General features: G+C 39.6%; 1 long non-coding RNA gene across 2 annotated transcripts; it reads right to left on the bottom strand.

Annotated features, from left to right (window-relative positions):
* Nucleotides 1–686: 686 nt before the first annotated feature.
* Nucleotides 687–14,608, bottom strand: LOC136794585 (uncharacterized). Of its 2 annotated transcripts, XR_010841569.1 has the most exons (3): nucleotides 14,125–14,608; nucleotides 13,424–13,519; nucleotides 687–936 (listed from the first exon to the last, which is right to left on the bottom strand). It is a non-coding gene; the product is annotated as an uncharacterized lncRNA (long non-coding RNA). The 2 variants fall into 2 exon arrangements; XR_010841570.1 differs by lacking the exon at nucleotides 13,424–13,519.
* Between the last annotated feature and the right edge of the window lie 419 nt (nucleotides 14,609–15,027).

Raw genomic sequence — 15,027 nt, 5'->3', positions numbered from 1 at the left:
GTGGTGTGGGGAGAAGGGAAGGGGGATGGGACACAGGAATGCAAGATGAAGAAGAAAAAAAGAGAACAGAGTAATGCAATTTATCTTGGACAGAAGGATAAAACCCTTTTACGATTTCACAAAAGATCTTCTTAGGAAGAAGACCACCAATGGAGGAGAAAATCCAACCACAGTCTGCAGAGTTGCACTTGGCAGAAGCCAAGCAAGAAACTCACCTTAAGGGAACCCAGTACTCTCCTCAGGCAGATGGGGTGTGCTGGACACCCACAGGAAGATGTCTGAGTGATGCCCATTCACACATCTTCCTACCACTACCTTCCCTTCAGAGGCCAAAGTGCAGTTCTGCAGCTGCAACATTCCCACCCCAAACTCCATGCAAACTGTCCCTTGCCCTATCGAGAGTGGGGCTGATTCATTAACAATGTAGCAGCAGCCAGGAGACCTCTGCTTGAGGACTTTCCTCTTTCCCAGCAACCCCACCAAATTGGCCCATCCTACCAGGAATCAGGGCAAGCAGGAGGTAATTACTGGAAGGTCAGATGCACCTCCCCCACCGACTAAACGAGGCAACATTTTCACACTGGTGAGCAGCACTGAGCAGCAGGAATAACAGAGACAAAGAGATGGATTCTCTTTCCACAAATAAACGTGGAAATCTGTTCTGGGACTGCAAAGTCATAAAGGTACACTAGACACAACAGGTTCCCCTTTATTCACCGAGAAATTCTTTGCATTACATAAGAATTATAGGGCTTCCCTGGTGGCACAGTGGTTGAGAGTCCGCCTGCCAATACAGGGACGTGGGTTCGTGCCCTGGTCAGGGAAGATCCCACATGCTGCGGAGCGGCTGGGCCCGTGAGCCATGGCTGCTGATCCTGCGCGTCCGGAGCCTGTGCTCCGCAACCGGAGAGGCCACAACGGTGAGACGCCCGCGTACTGAAAAAAAAAAAAAAAAAAAGGAATTATTTGGTGCTGGAACGGAAGATTTTACAATTCAGGAGGGTGTACTCTAGTCTAGGACATAGAAGAAGAAAAACTTTCTAGGCCATTTTTAGTTTTCATAAACAATATTTTCAGACTCACTCTATTAGTACCTTGGTTATTTTAAAACTTAATATAGAGTCTTCTGGTGTGCCAGTCTGGCCTACTCACATCTGGTATATCTATCTCCATCTTTAGTTTTAAATCTGGCCACAAAGCAGCTTATGGTTTTGGTGAAACCACAGTTGTCAAAGCTGGTCAGTTGTAATCCTGATCATTATCTGCTAGGTCTTGCCAATTATGCCAGATGTGCACAGCCTCTGGCAGCCCCATACACCAGCTTTTTCTTCTCTTTTTTCTTCTTTTTTATACATTTTATTTTTTAAATTCCTTATACATAAATACATGTTTAAAATTAAAAGCACAAGTATATCATATCATACATGTTGGTTTTTGTTTTGTTTTGCAACCCTGCTCCCCTTCTCCCTTATGGCTTCACCCAAACCATGGCCTCTTTCCCCAAACAGAAATCTTCTGGTAAAAACCAAACAAATGTCCATCCATATTTTTCCCTGTGCTCATATAATACTATACAAATGCACATACATATCCTTTATAAACATATACAAATGTAAGAGATATGGCATTGTTTGTTTTACAAAAAATGGAGTTATATTTTAAGCACTTTTCTTCACCTTGCTTTTCTCACTACAAACCACATCATGGAAATCCCTCCAATTCAAGCAATGGAATTATAGGTTTATTTTTTGGTTTGGGTTTTGCTTTTTAAATACCTGTACAAGATATCACGTATGGTTGAAAATACAATAATTGATAAAACCACTCCCATCCCAATAAAATTCACTTTGTTTTCCGTGTGTAAATCTGCATTAGTCAGGGTTATCCAAATAAACAGAACTAATAGAATGCATATATAGAGAGAAACCATAAATATTATAAGGAATTGGCTTATGTACTAATAGAAGCTAAGAAGTCCTAAGATCTGCATTCAGGAAACTAGAGACCAAGGAGCGTCAGTGGTGTAAATTCCAGTCCAAAAACCAGTGGGCTCGAGACCCAAGAAGAGCAGATATTTCAGTTCAAGTCTGAAAGCAGAAAAAGACTGATGTTCCAATTCAAGTAAGTCAAGCAGGAAGACTTCCCTTTTATTCTCAGAAAGGTCAGCCTTTTTCTTCTATTTGTCTTCAACTGATTGGATTGGCCCACCACACTGGGGAGAGCAGTCTGCTTTACTCAGCTCACTGATTCAAATGTTAATCTCTTCCAGGAGGTTGGCCAAGATGACCCTGTGCTCACTTCCTCTCACAAGCATAGCAAAATCATGACTATTTGCAGAACAACCATCAATGAAAAAGACCAAAACCTACCAGAAAAGATCTACAACTAAAGGCATAAAGAAGGGGCCATAACTTTAGTGGATGGGTGGGAGGGGAAGACTTGCAATATAATCAAATCCCATACCCTCCAGGTGGTGACCCACAAACTGGAGAATAATTATTGTATTGCAGAGGTTCTCCCACAGGCATAAGAGTTCTGAGCCCCACATTGGGCTCCCCAGCCCAAGGATCCTTCTCTGGGAAGACAAACTCCCAGAGCATATGGCTTGGAAGGCCAGTGGGGCTTAATTTTGGGAGTTCCAAAGGACTGAGGGAAACAGAGACTTCACTCTTACAGGGTGCACACAAAATCTCACACGCTCCAGGACTCAGGACAAAAGCAACAATTTGATAGGAGCATGGGTCAGACCTACCTGCTGGTCTGGGAGAGTCTCCCAGAGAGGCAAGGCGTGGCTGTGGCTCACCCTCAGGACATAGACACTGGCAGCAACCATTTTGGGGAGCTACTTCTACTGTGTGGACACTGGTAGTGGAGGGTGTCATTGTAAAATCCTCTCTCTAGCTCGTTAGAGCCAAGAACTGGTCCTGCCTAATAGCCTGTAGGCACCAGAGATGGAAAACTCAGGCCAAGCCACTAACGGGGCAGGGACACAGCCCCACCCATCAGCAGACAGGCTGCCTAAAGAGTTTTTGAACCCGTAGCCACCTCTAGACTCACACCTAGACATGACCCTGAACACCAGAGGGTCAGGACACAGCTCTACCCACCAGTAGGGAGGAACTGGCTCTACTCTCCAAGAAGCCTGCTCTAACATCTGGATCAGCCTCACTCATCAGGGGGCAGACACCAGACCACTATCCTACAGCCTGCAGACCCAGCCTACCCACAGCAGGCTAGACCCTGCCCTGGGACCAGCTGGGTCCTAGCCCTGCCCAGTAGCAGGACAATGCCTTGGACCCCAGACCCAACTGTGTCAGGATCCAGTCCAGAGATCTGACATCAGATATGGAATCCCTGGGCCCTGCAGCCAGACTCCAGGACAGGGCTCTGCCTGACAGTAGTCCAGCACTAACCCCAGGATCCAGCTTCACCCACCAGTGTGTGAGCAACAGCCCTGGAGTCTTCTGGACCCTGACTCCACCTACCAATGACCCAGCACTAGTCCCATGGTCCCCTGGGTGTCTACAGTCAGCCCGGTGACTAGGCCCCACCAACCAGCAGCCAGTAACTTCTGTACAAGGCAAGACCTGGCACCAACTATACTGGGGCCCTGCCAAGCCTACCAGCTTGCCCACATAGTCAGCCCACCACAAGAGAAGGACCCATGCACCCCTCTTAGGGGAACACCTAGAGCATATATCTTGGGTGATGAGAGGGGCGTGCACTGCTGGGATGCATAGAACCTTTCCTACAGAGGGCCACTTCTCCAAGACTGAGAAACATAGCTAACCTACCAGATACATAAAAACACAAACAGCAACTGAAGCAAAATGAGGTGGCAGAGGAATATGTTCCAGACAAAGGAACAAGGTAAAACCACAGAAGAAGAACTAAGTGAAATAAGATACACAATATACCTGAGAAAGAGTTCAGAATAATGACCATAAAGATGATCAAAGAACTCTGGAGAAAAATGGATGCACAGAGCTAGAAGTTTAAAGTTTTTAACAAAGAGTTAGAAAATATAAAGAACGACCAAACAGAGATGAAGAATACAAAAACTGAAATGAAAAATACACTAGAAGGAATCAACAGTAGACTAAATGATACAGAGGAATGGATCACCAAGCAGGAAGACAGAGTAGTGGAAATTACTGCCACTGAACAGAAAAAAAAAAGAATAAAATGAAATGAGGACAGTTTAAGAGACCTTTGGAACAACATCAAGTGCACTGATATTCACATTATAGAGGTCACAGAAGGAGAAGAGAGAAATAAAAAGCCTGAGAACATATGTGAAGACATAGTAGTTGAAAACCTCCTTAACCTGGGAAAGGAAACAGTCACCCAAGTCCCAGAAACATAGAGAGTCCCATATAGGATTAACCCAAAGAGGAAAACACCAAGACACACTGTAATTAAAATGACAAAAACTAAAGAACATTGAAAGCAGCAAGGGAAAAGAAACAAATAACATTCAAGGGAACTCCCATAAGGCTATCAGCTGATTTTTCAGCAGAAACTGCATGCCAGAAGGGAGTGGCATGATATATTTAAAGTGATAGAAGGGAAAAACTTACAACCAAGAATATTCTACCCAGCAAGGCTCTCATTCAGATTTGATGGAAAGATCAAAATTTTATAGACAAGCAAAAGCTAAAAGAGTTCAGCACCAGCAAACCAGCTTTACAACAAAAGTTAAAGACAATTCTCTAGGCAAAAAAGAAAAGTCATAACTAGAAATTAGAAATTTACAAAAGGAAAAAGCTCATTAGTAAAGGAAAACATACAGTAAAGGTAGGAAATCATCCATGCACAATGGTTGTAGGAAGGTTAAAACACAAAAGTAGTAAAATAATCTATATCCACAATAAGCAGTCAAGGGATACACAAAACAATTAGATGTAAAAAATGATATCAAAAACAGTAATCATGAGAGGAGGAGAATACAAATGCAAGGTTGTTAAAATGCATTTAAAAGAGATCAGCAACTTAAAACAATCATGCATATATAGATTGCTATAGAAAAACCTCATGGTAAACACAAACCAAAAATCTATAATAGATATTCACACACAAAAAAGAAAAAAGAATCGAAACATAATACTAAAGATAGTCATGAAATCACAGGAGAAGAAAGAAGGCGAAAAGGCCTACAAAAACAGCCCAAAACAATTAACAAAATGGCAATAAGAACATACATGTCAATAAGGTAAATAGACTAAATACTCCATTCAAAAGACATAGAGTGGCTGAATGCATACAAAAACAGGATCCGTATGTATGCTGCCTACAAGAGACTCACTTCAGATTTAAATACACAGACTGGAAGTGAAGGGATGGAAAAAGGTGTGAGGGTTCTCTTTCCTCCACATCCTTACCAAGATTTGTTATTTGTGTTCCTTTTGATGATAGCCATTCTGATAGGTGTGAGGTGATACCTCATTGTGATTCTGATTTGCATGTCCCTACTGATTAGCAATGTTGAGCATCTTTTCATGTGCCTCTTAGCCATCTGTATGTCCTCTTTGGAGGAATGTCAATTCAAGTGTTCTGCCCATATTTTAATTGGGTTGTTTGCTTTTTTGATGTTGAGTTATATGAGCTGTTTATATATTTTGTTATTAACTGTCACATCATTTGCAAATATTTTGTCCAACTGCGTAGGTTGTCTTTTCATTTTGTCAATGGTTTCCTTTGCTGAGCAAAAGCTTTTAAGTTTAATTAGGTCCCATTTGTTTATTTTTGCTTTTATTTCCTTTGCTTTAGGAGACAGATCCCCCAAAATATTGCTACTATTTATGTCAAAGAGTGTTCTACTTACATTTTCCTCTGGGAATTTGTGTGGTTTCTGGTCTTACATTTAGGTCTTTAATTCCTTTTTTTTTTTTTTGCAGTACACGGGCCTCTCACTGTTGTGGCCTCTCCCATTGTGGAGCATAGGCTCCGGATGTGCAGGGTCAGCGGCCATGGCTCACGGGCCCACCCACTCTGTGGCATGTGGGATCTTCCCGGACCGGGGCACGAACCCATGTCCCCTGCATCTGCAGGCAGACTCTCAACCACTGCACCACCAGGGAAGCCCTAATTCCTTTTTGAGTGTATTTTTGTATAACATGTTAGAGAATGTTCTAATTTCATTCTTTTACATGTAGCTGTCCAGTTTTCCCAGAACCACTTGTTGAAGAGACTGTCTTTTCTCCATTGTATATTCTTGCCTCCCTTGTCATAGATTAATTGACCATATGTGCGTGGGTTTATTTCTGGGCTCTCTATCCTGTTCCACTGATCTGTGTCTGTTTTTGTGCCAGTATCATACATTTCTATTACTGTAGCTTTGTAGTATAGTCTGAAATCAGGGAGTGTGATTCCTCCAGTTGTGTTCTTCTTTCTCAAAATTGTTTTGACTATTCAGGGTCTTTTGTATTTCCATACTAATTTTAAAATTATTTGTTCTAGTTCTGTGAAAAATGCCATTGGTTATTTGGGGGAAGGTTGCATTTTTTATTGTGGTAAAATATACAAAACACAAAATTTACCATTTTAAACATTTTTAAGTGTACAGTTCAGTGGCATTAAGTATATTCACACTGTTGTACATAACCACTATCCAACCCCAGAAATTTTCATCATCCCAAATTGAAACTCTGTATGCATTAAACTGTAATTCCCCATTCCACACTTCTCACAGCCCCTGGCAACCACCATTCTACTTTCTGTCTCATGTAAGTGGAATCATACAATATTTATCCTCTTGCACCTGGCTTATTTCACTTAGCATAATATCTTTCAAGGTTTATCCACAGTATCAGAATTTCATTTGGTTTTAAGGCTGTATAATATTCCATTGTATATATACATTGCATTTCATTTATTAATTTGATTAACATTTGAGTTCTTTCCACTTTTTGCCTATTGCAAATAATGCTGCTGTGAACATTGGTGTACAAGTATATGTTTGAGTCCCTGCTTTCAGTTCTTTTGTGTATATACCCAGAAACAAAATCATTGGATCATATAGTAATTCTATGTTTAATTCTTTGAAGAACTGCCATACCATTTTCTATAGCAGTTACACCATTTTATGTTCCCACCATCAATGCCAAAACTCCAGTTTCTCCATATCCTTGTCAATGCTTGTTTTCTGTTTTTATGATAAGCCATTTTAAATGGGTCTGAAGTATCTCATTGTGAATTTGTATTTCCCTAATTATTTGTGATGTTGAGCATCTTTTCTTGTGCTTATTGGCCATTTATACATCTTGTTTGAAAAAACGTCTATTCAAAACCTTTGCCCATTTTTCAATTGGTTGTATATACCCAATTTTGTTTTTGTTGTTGAATTTTAGGACTTCTTTATATATTCTGGGTATTAATCCCTTATCAGATATATGATTTGAAAATATTTTCTCCCATTCTGTAAGTTGCCTTTTCACTCTATGAATCATGTCAATTGATGCACACATTTTTAACTTTGATGAAGTCCTAATTTATCTATTTTTTCATTATTGCCTGTGCTTTTGGTGTCATATCTGAGAAATTAATGCCAAATCCAAAGTCAACAAGCTTTCCCTCTGTGGGTTTTTTTTTTAATTTTTATTGGGGTATAGTTAATCCACAATGCTGTGTTAGTTTCATGTGTACAACAAAGTGAATCAGTTATACATATACATATACCCACTCTTTTTAAGATTCTTTTCCATTATAGGCCATTACAGAGTACTGAGTAGAGTTCCCTGTGCCATACAGTAGGTTCTCATTAGTTAACTATTTTATATATAGTAGTGTGTATAGGTCAATCTCAAGCCATTGGTATTTTGATAGGGATTGTATTGAATCTGTAGATTGCCTTGGGTAGTATGGTCATTTTAAATAATATTAATTCTTCTAATCTAAGAATATGGTATATCTTTTGATCTGCTTGTGTTGTTTTCAATTTCTTCCATCAGTGTCTTACAGTTTTCCAAGTATAGGACTTTTACTTCCTTAGATAGGTTTATTCCAAGGTATTTTATTTTTGATGCAATGCTAAATGGGATTGTTTCCTTAATTTCTCTTTCTGAGAGTTCCTTGTTAGTGTATAGAAATGCAACCGATTTCTGTATATTAATTTTGTATCCTGCAACTTTACCAAATTCATTGTTGAGTTCTGGTAGTTTTATGGTGGCATCTTTAGGATTTTCTATGTAAAGTAAAACAGTGACAGTTTTACTTCTTTCATTCCTTTTCATTCCTTTTATTTATTTTTCTTGTCTGATTGCTGTGGCTAGAACTTGCAAAACTATGTTGAATAAAAGTGGTGAGAATGGGCTTTGTTCCTGATTTTAGAGGAAATACTTTCAGCTTTTCACTGTTGAGTATGATGTTAGCTGTGGGTTTGCTGTATATGGCCTTTATTATGTGGAGGTATATTCCCTGTACACCCACTTTCTGGAGAGCTTTTATCATAAATGGATGCTGAATTTTATCAACATCTGAGCCACAAAACAAGGCTCAGTAAATTAAAGAAAATTGAAGTCATATCAAGCATCTTTATTTCTATGGCTATCATGTACTTGTTTTTATTTCTTTATGTTTGGTGAATCTTTTTTTTAAAGCTTGAAGTTTCCTAATTTTGGTTAAGATCTCCCTTGCCACCAGATTATACATGTGAAATCCCAATTTTTTTGCAAGAGTTGCATTATTTTATGCATATGAAAGTGATCCAACTTTGCTTTCCTCTAGTTGGGGAACAAGGAATCCCAAGACCATATTATTAAATCCAGGCTTTCCTTGCTGAATTGAAGTACTACTTCTGGAATACACTAAATTCTCACATAAATCAAGCTCTATATCTGGATTATCTATTCTGTCCCACTAATCTCTTTGTCTACCCCATGCAAGTAATATGTTGACGTAGTCTCAAAAAAGACTTTGTCTTAAAAGTGGGTGGTGATATCTGCTGAGGAAAGTCTTTCCTCCATTTTTCTTTTACATAAAATGTATTCTTCTATACAAACTGTAAGATTTATTTTGTCTAATTCCCAAGACAAAAACTTTCTCTTGGAATACTGATAGGAATTCCTAAAATTTGTATGAATTTTGAAGAGATTACCTCTATTGAACTAAAGTTTTTCCTTTGAAAAGAGAAAGCCCTTCCAAATATTCAGAGACTGTTGTGTGTCCCTCAGTAAGTTTTTACAGTTTTCTTCATATAGGTTCTGCATATTTCTTAATATACTTAATTATAAATATGTCATAGTATTTAAAGCTATTATAAATGAATTTTTCCATTTCTGACTGCTTACTTGAAGAAAAAGACAACTTTTAATATTTGTATATGTATCTTATTCTAACTACCTTACAAAATTATCTTATTAACTTGAGTAGTTTTTAAAATATCTAACAAAATTTGGAATTTGAAAGGTTAAGAAAAAGCATATCACCAGTAAAAAGAGATAATTTTAGTACCAGTTTTTTCTTTTCATGACATTTCATTCACTAGAAACTCCAGCTTGATGATATATAATGATGTTGGGGATAGTCCTTTTTAGTTTATGATTTCAACAGAAGTAGCTTTAGTGTTTTGCCACTGAGGATAATATTTGCTGGTGGGTTTTAGTGAGTGGTATTTATTGTATTTAAGTTGCTTGCTTCTATTTCTATGTTACTTATCTTTCTTTTATAAGATTTTTATAAGCTGCATTTTCAGAATCTATTAATATAGTAGTATTATTTTCTCTTTTAATTTGCAGATGTAAGGAGTTATATTGGTAGATATCTTATTTCCATCTATTCTTGCAATCCTAAAATAAATCTAAGACACAGTGTAGTATTCTTTTAAAACTTCACTAGATTCCATTTGCTATTTATTTTATTTTAATTTTTGCATCAATGTTTGTTAGATTAGTTTTTACTTTTAAATTTCCAATTATACCTCCTTTATTAGAGTTGAGTATTAAAATTAGGTTGACTCCATTAAGTGAATTCAAACAGTTTTCACATCTTTCTATGGCTTAGAAGAGTTTAAATAACATTCCAACTATCTTTCTTTAAAAATTAGATAAGTCTGAGTTATGAACCCATTTCATCTTGAGGCCTGTTTTCATTGGGAATTCTTTCATCAGGTCTTGATCCCTCCTCAGCTCTTTACACTGCTGTCCCAGGACTGGAGACTGCATTGTCTTTCAGGATCTATGGACAGAAAGAGCCAGGTTCTTTGATCCATACTGTTTCCTTTCCACTTCACCTTCTTCTGGGTTAGTTCATTTACTGTTTGTTTTGAGTCCTTTTCAAGTATTTTGCTGAGAATAGGGAATGTAAGTGAAATACTCTAGAGTATTATATACTTTTATTTATTTATTTAGGTCTTTTTGTTTGTTTGGTCACACTGTACGGCATGCAGGATCTTAATTCCCCAACCAGGGATTGAACCCGTGCCCCCTGCATTAGGAGTACAGAGTCTTAACCACTTGACCGTCAGGGAAGTCCCAGAGTATTATATAGCTTTAAATCACTTTTTCTTTCTGGCCTTGACAGGTGAATGATATCTTGGCTGGGAATAGGATTCTTATGTTTTGTATTTCTATAGATTTTTTTCCAGTATCCTCTAGCTTCTATTCCCTTGTAACTTGTTCTTTCTGTCTAAAAACTTAACAGGATTTTCTCTTTATCTTTAGAGTTCAGTAATTTTTATCAGAATATATTGGGTCTCACTTTTCTCATTAATCTGACCTGGAACTTGTTTGTCCCTTCAATATATAGAATCAGGTCTTTCCAAAATTTTCTTTTATTATGTGTTTAATTATTGACTTTTCTTCAGCCATTCCTTTTTTTCTTCTATAAATTTTATTATTTGCAAGTTAGGTGTCCTGGTTTTATCCTCCCAGTCTCCTTTTTTTTTTCCTTATGATTTTCACCTTCTTGTGATTTTGTTCTTTGTGCTTCGGTCTTCCAAACCACCAATGTAAGTCTCAATACAGTAAGTCCCCTACATACAAATGAGTTCTGTTCTGAGAGCGCATTTCTTAGTCTATTTTGTTCATAAGTCCAACAAACACAATTGACTATATAGTACTGTACTGTAATAAGTTTATAATACTTTTCATACAAATGATACATAAAAAACAAACACAAAAAATAAAGAAAACATTTTAAATCTTACAGTACAGTACCTTGAAGAGTTCAGTAGTATAATACAACAGCTCACATTCGGGGGCTGGCATTGAGTGAACAGGCAAGAAGAGTTACTGACTGGAGGAGGGGAAGGAGGTGGGAGATGGTAGAGCTGAAGGATCATCAGCAATAGGAGATGGAGGGCAAGCTGCAGTTTCACTCATGCCTGACGTTGATGGCACATGTCTGGTTCCTTGCTAGATTCAATTCTATCTACCCTCTTGCAAAAACGATCCAGTGATGTCTGAGTAGTAGCTCTTTTTTTCTCATCATAGATGACACAGTAGCACTGGATTGCATTCTGAACAGCTACTGCAACCTTTGTGTTCCATTCTTCGTTCGGGTCCTGTGCCTCAAAAACTAACAGTGCCTCCTCAAATAAAGAAAACCCTCTTGCCATTTCCTGCATCGTGAATCTCTTCAGTTCTTCAGTTACTTCTTCCTCTTGTCATTCTTCATCCTTTCTCTGGGCCTCCAGTTTCATCAGGTCTTCATTAATAATCTCCTCCTGTTGCACAGCAAGGAGTTCAATGAAGTCATCCTCTTGCAGATCTAGCTCCAGCTTCTCGCTGAGGGTCACTAAATTGCTGAAGACCTCTTTGGACTGCTCATCCACCCTTCTCAGATCCACGAAAATCATGAACAAACTTTGGGCAAAGCTTCTTCCAAACACCATTCCTGGTGACGGCCATAACCTCATGCCAAGCAAAGTGAATGTTTTTTATGGCCTTGTAGATGTTATAGTCCTTCCAAAATTGTTGCAAGATTGTTCCTGATTCATCACTCGCCTTTACTGCCTGAAGAAAAGTGTGATGTAAAATAATATTTCTTGAAAGTCGCTAGAACTCCCTGGTCCATAGGTTGGATGAGCGACATAGTATTCCGTGGCAGATGCACTATTTGACATTGGGATGAAAGTTGTCCGTGAATGGGGGGTGGCCCAGAGCATTGTCGAGCAGCAAAAGAATGTTGAATGGGATGTCCTTCTCCAAGCAATATTTCTCTACCTCCAGGATAAAGTGGCAAACAAACCAGTCCTGGAAAATGGCCTGTGTAAACCAGGCTTTGGGGTTACTCTTTTACACAACAGGAAGAGAGCCTTTGGCTATGTTTTTAAGGGTTCTTAGGTTCCATGAATGATAAACTAAGAGAGGCTTCAGCTTCATATCACTGGAAGCATTGCCACCAAACAACAGAGTTAGCCTATCCTTTGCTACTTTATAGCCTGGCATCAACTTTTCCTCCTTACTGATGTAACATTGGTCTGGCATCCTCTCCCAGTACAGTCCTGTCTCATCCACATTAAAAACCGGCTCTGGTAAATATGCGCCTTAATCAGTAATTTCTTGAAGCATTTCAGGAAATTCCCGTGCAGCTACTGTATCTGCATTCACTGCCTCGCCACTTACTTTTATGTTGTGAAGTTCGGCTCTAGCCTTGAACCGATGAAACCAGCCATGGCTGGCATTAAAGATGTGCCCTCTGATTCTTCACCGTGTTTCTTCTTCAAGTCTTCATAAAAGCTTTTAGCTTTCTCTTGAATCAGCATTAAGCTGATGCTGATCCTGTATCCACACACTGAGAAGTTGCTCCATCTCCTCCATCACTTTTCCACGCTTCTTCAATATTATTGTCGACATCATCGGCAGAGCAGAGTTCACATGTTCCATGATCTTCTCCTTGTTCTTTAGAATCGTGCCGATGATTGAACGATTCATGTTGGAATGAGTGATGTCTACCATCTTTTTGCCTTGCTCCACTCTCTCAATTATTTTCACTTTTGTTTCCATCATTAAAACTTTGCGCTTCTTAGCAGTACCAGTTACACCACCTCTGCTTTTAAGCTTGCTTCCGGACATCCTGGGCTTGAAATAAAGATATTGTACTACTGTACTTTATACAGTACTGTACAGTAAAGTACACAAAAACACAAACACTTGTAGAGGATGCACGCACATGACAATGTACACCAGACACATGAACTAACTTACGTGATTGGACATGAAAATGCACACTCGCATATTTGAAAGTTTGCAACTTGAAGGCTTGTGTGTAGGGGACTTAAGGTAGTGACCATTAACTCTTTCAGTTATACCTACTGAATTGATTAATGAAGATTTTTTTCTACTAGATATTCCTTTTGTATTGCACTTAAATCTCTAGGTTCTCTTATCATATCTCTGCCTATTTCCTCCAGCAGCTCCATTTTGCTAAGACTGTTCTGTTGGTTTGATTCATCTTTCTCTCTCTAGCTGCTGGGTTTTCTCACCTGCATGTTCTTTTTCTCTGTTGGCTCAGTGGGGCTGGGTCTGGTTGGTGGTCTCTTCCTCCAAGGCTGGCAGTACAAAAGCAGGTCCTGCTGAGGCTGCAGAGGGAAAGTACCCAGCATCCCCTCAGCCTCAGTAGAGAAATGACTTCAGCCCACCGTTCAGCTCTTTCTTGTCCTCTGAGGCACCAGGGGGATGAGAATTACCCACAAGGCTGATGCCACTCTTCTTGGAGTACTGAGACCTCACTGGGCCAAGCCCTTTGCAGGGCAAAGCACTTTCCAATCTCCACAGAACTCTATGGTTGTCTCAGAACTCTTGCCAAACTGTGTCTAGTTCTGACGAAAATTCCTGTCAGTTCTCCCCTTCCGCACAGCCTCCAACCCCATCTGAACCGAGCACTTATTGACTCCAGCTACACTTTAGTCCCAGAGATGCAGATAACTTAAAATTAGCAGTGTGATGAAATTAACCCACTCACAGGTTAATAAAACACAAAGACCTAAAAAATACTTCATATGCCTCTCCTCCTCCCCTCAACCTAGTTCCAACTAGAAAATCACAAGTGTCTGCTACACAGGCCTGCTGGGGGGAATAATAGGAGCAATCTAATTTCAGAAACACTTTAAATGATATTTTTCTTCATTTCTGCAAGGCCTGCCCTGATTCTATGGAGGCCCACAGCATGTGGGTCAATTCTTACCTTCACCACAGTGTTCATTAAATACAGGAAACTGGGCCGAGAGGTGGATCCAAAGCGAGGAGACTCTCCCCCTCCCTCTCATCCAGGTCCCTCTTGCTCTTCATTTAGTTCAGCTACAGTGCCAAGAAAACTAAATATTACGAAGCAATAATCCTTGTATGAGCACTAAGTTAGGAAATGAAGAAAAATATCCCTGGCTCACGCCCTAATAAAGTGGAGCTATTGAAAAGGCTGAGAGTTTATGGCAAATACCCTTCTGCAGAGCGAGTGACAATTCAGCTTCTCTGTTCCCTTTTACCAGCGATTGAAGTATGTGTGTGCAGCCTGGAGCAACTCTGAATCTCAGCCCAGCTCACTTCAAATCAAGCACAGGGGGAAATCGCAGGATCCAAAGGCCTTGTGAGGATCAGTGGGTGGCAAGATAAAGTGGGGATGGGCCAGCGCCAGGCAGTGTCTGCCTGGACCCAGGGGCGGCTGTGATGGGAGAAGCTGGACTAGAAGCTGCCTAGGTCTCCTCACCTGAAGGCGGCGGCCAAAAGTAAAATCAAGCGCTTCATAAAGAGCCACGCGAAAGCGAGGTGACAGAGCAGTTATGATTACCCTCCTCATCTCAAAGGTGTTTATGGGCTTGACTTTCCAGAGCCATGTTTCTGCTCCATTCAAGCCTGGCAAGTTTCAGAACACACATTTCTTCACACCTCCATCTATTTTTATAGTCCCCATTAGCAACAGAGGCATCAGAGTGACTAAGCCAGTGTTACTATTAACAGTCTCTCAATGATTTATGACAGCGCAAACAGAAGGAACGTCTTACGGGAGTAGTTAACTGGATATATTAACTGTGCAATAAAAGATATTATTTATAAGTAATAAACTTAAATCAATCCTGGGTCAAAAAATTGG

The sequence above is a fragment of the Kogia breviceps genome, chromosome 7, assembly GCF_026419965.1.
Source record: "Kogia breviceps isolate mKogBre1 chromosome 7, mKogBre1 haplotype 1, whole genome shotgun sequence".
NCBI classification, from domain to species: domain Eukaryota; kingdom Metazoa; phylum Chordata; class Mammalia; order Artiodactyla; family Physeteridae; genus Kogia; species Kogia breviceps.
Note: the sequence above shows the minus strand (reverse complement) of the source record. Positions and strands in the feature narration are given on the sequence as shown.